Below are 4,732 nucleotides of genomic sequence, written 5' to 3'. Positions count from 1 at the left end.
TGAGTTTAGAGAAAACCCTGGCTCTCAAACAATAAATGGAATGCTTAGATGGTACCTGGCTGGCTCCTGTACTTTTGTTTCCACACTCATCCTAGTTGGGGGATCAGGCATCCACATGGGGCACTCAAACAGGACCTGAATGCCATTGCAGAGGAGAGGGACCCCTTGTTGAGCTCCAGGATTTAGGTAAAAGGTAAAATCACTATCTCCAGGCTAACACAAGAATTAGGTAGAAGTAACACTGAGTTTTGTACCACTGATACCTATGTAGTGCACATATTGAATCAGAATAGGGCAAAAGCAATTAGGAGACAGGGACCTAGGATGTTACCTGAAAGTATTAAAGAAGCTGGGAAAGGAAAGAGAATTGGGAATTACTACAGGACAGTTACAGGAATTTTTAGAGTTTAGAGAAAAATGCTGTTTTTGGTTTTCACAAGACAGAGGGAAGACAGAGGGAAAATCAATGAGTAAATATTTTAGAGAAACAGGGCCAGGAGTTTTTCCAGTTATTATATTTTCTAGTTGAAATATTTGAAAAATCTCTCTTCTGCCTCCAGAGGGCGATGTTTTAAGTTCTAGAGTGCTTAAAGTAGATTTGTCTGCTAGTACTGTGGAGGAAGAAGACTTGCCCCAAGCTATAGAATGTTTAAATGTTAATAAAAAGGATAATTCACACAACCCACAGTTCCCTGTTTAGAGGCTACTCTTAATACAGATCTGAAGGGAAACTATATTCTTACAGAAATGAATTAAGTAGGTGAGTTCAGGAGGCAATTAAGAGAGCTAAAGAAAGAAGAGAAGACATCTTTTTAGAAATGCAGTTAGCTTTGCCAGTTATTGAAACTGCAGATCCAAGTAATCCAGGACAAAACAGGAGAGAATATCAATCTATGGACTTGTAGTTCCTTAAAGTGTTACATCAGCTGCTTCCAGTGATGGTTCCAATAGTCCTCATGCCTTTACCCTGTTAGATTCAGTCTCATGAAGGGCCTCTCCTCCTTTAACCAGGTGTTCAATGGCAAAAACCACCTTAGAAGGAGGACATTATTTAATATGGAAGGCAGCCGTTTTTTCGGAATGTCAAGACCAAGTCCAGATCAATGATCACACCAGGGTCAGAATCACCTTTGAGATTCTCACTGGAATGGGAGTAGTTAGTCAGTTAAGAAATCAATCAAATTATGAAGTAATAGCTTATGAACAAATGATGAAGACAGCTAGAGCAGCATGGGTAAAGACACTTGGGGAAACTGGCAGAGAGACAGCAGGTACAAAAATCATTCAGGGTCTTAATGAGGCCTTTGCCTATTTTGTCAGTCCTGAATGACAGCAATTCAGTATTCTCTCAGCCATGGGGAGATAGCCCACATTTTACCCAGACAACTTGACCTTGAAAATGCTAATGGAGATTGTGAAAATGCTCATGGAGATTGTAAAAATGCATTATCTAGGGCCAAACCAGAAATGTGTTTAGTAGAAATGTTCTAAAGGTGTAAGAAAGTTGGAACTCCTTTCAAGCCCCAGCAATGACTGCTGCGCTGAATCAGGATAATCACAATCTCACAATTTTTCAAAATCCTGTGGATGCTATAATTGGGGACAAAGGGGTCATATGAAGATAAATTTTAGTAACCAGAAGGTTTCACCACGTTGCAATTCATCAAATAAACTTTTGACTTTATATCCAAAATGTTGGAAGGGCCCAGAGTTGTGGGCAAGATAAAGAGATAGCAGAAACTATCTTCAGGGCCAGCTCCAGCCCCAGATGATGGGAACCACACTTTCCCTTATTGCCTCCAAACAATACCTTATATCCTACTTATTGACAATATGGGATGGAATACACACAACCCCCAGGGAAGTACAAGCCTTGATTTATGTTCCTCGGGGTCACACTGAATTACTGACAATGTGGGAAGATGTTCTCTCTGCACTGGAGTCTCGGGTCTTCTTGCTTTGGGCATAGGAGGGCTCATGTCAGCACTTAGTTTGCGGTCATTACTAGGGCTTATGGCTATTGCTCAGGTAGTAGATTGTGATTTTTGAAGAGGAAATGTGTATTCCTCGCTTGCTGCTCCTCACCAGGACATTAAGTAAAAAGCAGGAAAGGACAGCACAGTTACTGATAATATCTTACAAAAGAGAATATTAGAATGTTCTGGAAGTATAGGAAAAGGAGTGTTCTGGAAGCAATTTATAGCTGATTCTAGGCCACTTTTATGGTTGAAAATAGAAGGAAACCTCTTTGGAAGGTCGGTGGACACAGGAGCTGATAAGTCGGTGATGTCACAGTGCTTTTGCTCACAAGCTTGGCCAACATAAGAGCCCACAAACCTTGACAAGGTATATGGGCTAAATGGTTATTGGGGAGAAAGGAGAATAATGAACGACGGTTCAAATCTGAAGTTCTCCAGACATTCCCTGTACATTTATGGGGGAGAGATTTTGCTAAAAGGGATGAATGTCATACAATTCTTCATAGGGGTCCCTGACAGAAAGAATAGGCACAATAACAAAGGGGCCTAAGATCAAATGGAAAGGAGAGCCCCAAAGGGGAGGATTTTGGGCCTCTAACAAATGATAAAACAGAGGCCCTTTGGGAAAATTGTCAACAATTACAAACTGGTCACATAAAGCAATCCACTCGCCCATGGAATCCACCCAGATTCACTACCAAAGAATAATCAGGGAAATGGAGAAAGTTAAACAATTTATTCATATTAACAATAGAATGGACTGTATGGGCAGCTTTTAGCCAGGACTTCCGTCACCCAATGATATCACTAGGAATGACACAGATGGATCATGGACATCCAGGACTGTTTCATTCTATTCATTTAAGATGGGAAGACTGTCCTTACTTTGCATTTTCAACACTCTCCACCAATGTGAAGGAACCTTACTGAAGATTTCCACAGCAAGTCCTTCCACAGGATATAAAAGCACACCTACTGTGTGTCATCAGAACGTGGCAGAAATTAGAGCTCCTGTCAGAACCAAATGAAAACGAGCCCGCATTGTGCATGACATGGATGGCATCCTATGTGCCCATTAGGATCGGGATATTTACAACAGACACTGAGACCCAGCTTCCGTTCTGGAATTGTCCTCGGATCCCAGGTGGAGAACATGAATCTACATCCAAATCATTTCTGCAGAGATTTCCACACTGGCAGCTCTGCCCCCACCCCCAACCCCCTCTCCCCACCCCTGTCCTCCCAGCAACATGACTATATGCCTGGAGACCAAGTCACAAACATAGGAAACACTGCGGGAGAAAGTCACCCTGTGTCCCAATGCCATTCTCAGAAACATTCCCAACGGGCAGAATAACCGCCTCCCTGTGACCCCCCATGTGTCCGGGACCCTCCTCTCCAGGGTCGGGGTGCTCTGGGTCTCCCCAAGGAGAACAATCAGATTCTGGCCCAGCAGAAGAAGAGCAGGGAGCTCCCCTTCACAGCTAGGAGACCACATCCCCTCTAGATTGGGCAGCTCCCAGCAGGGGGAGGGAAGGCAGGGATCCCCTTACAGAAAGTACAGGGGGCATAATTCTTATCCTATATCCCTAAGAAAGGTGATTGCTGGAGTTCTCTATATTGTACTAAAGCAGGAAGAACGTCTGCATTTGGCAGGATGGCTTTAGGGCAAAGAAATTGTATTTCTAAGTATATCCTCTTTTCCACAAAAGGAGCTTTTCAAAGTTTTGTTACTAGAATTAGTGGGAAAGGCTGAATCATGGCTTCGCATGTCCCCTGGAGGTGCTCAGAGGAGAGCCTGCCCCACTGGGGGCCACACATCCTGCTCTGGTTCCACTTTCCCAGAAGTCCCCACTGCTTTTCCCCCTCAGGGCTCTAAGGGCAGCTCTATGTGGGGGAGGGGATTCCTGTAGCCAGCCTTCCTCTGAGAGAAGGAAGGGAAGGAGCATTTCTTCAGGGCTTCCTGCAGGCAAAGAGCTGGGGATCCAGAGAGAAAGGACAGCTCCTGCACCTCAGAGAGGGCCCGAGACCCTGGGAGGCCTCCTGCTCCCTGCCATTGCCCCCAATAAAATGACTTTCACTCCTGAGGCCAAAACCCTGCAAAGACTCAGAGCCCAGTGTCAGGGCCCCTGCTCAGCAGCTGGGCCTGGTCCCTGCCCCGGGGTCCCCAGGCCTCCTGGGCCCGGGTCTCTCCCCCTGGAAGTATGGCTGTTGGGAAGGTGTCTGTGCTCAGGTCCTGGCCCGGGTCCAGTCCAGCCTGGGAGCAGAAGGGGTCCCGGGGCTTCTGGGGCTTCCCCTGGCACTCGCTGCCCCCTGCTCCCCCTCTGGGCTTTGGCTGCTTCAGCTGGATGGGTCTGAGGCCCCTTAAGCTGCCCTTTCCTGGGGGACTGCCCCCCTCTCCCCAGGCTGCTTCCCCTCTTGAGGACTGGGACAGAGAAACCAGAATCAGGAGCCCCGCTCTGGGGGTCTGGGGGACCCGGGGAGTCTGAGCCTGCCAGACACGGGGGGAAATGAAGGGTAAACACTTGGTCCCCAAGTAAAGGCCAATGTGTGTGTAAAGGGATGGGGTTTGGGGTGCGGGGACAGGAGAAGGGAGGGAAGAAGCCGGGCCTGGATGGCAGCTGGGCCCAACCTGAGAGCTGTCCAGGCTTCCCCCCACTGTGCAGGGGACAGGCCGCAGCTGGGGGGGGGGACGGTTAAGGGACTTTGTAGGTAAAGTGACACAGTTGGAAATCCCAGCCATCTGCTGTGGA

The sequence above is a fragment of the Sminthopsis crassicaudata genome, chromosome 1, assembly GCF_048593235.1.
Source record: "Sminthopsis crassicaudata isolate SCR6 chromosome 1, ASM4859323v1, whole genome shotgun sequence".
In the NCBI taxonomy this organism is placed as follows: Eukaryota; Metazoa; Chordata; class Mammalia; order Dasyuromorphia; family Dasyuridae; genus Sminthopsis; species Sminthopsis crassicaudata.
This window is presented reverse-complemented; position numbering follows the sequence as displayed.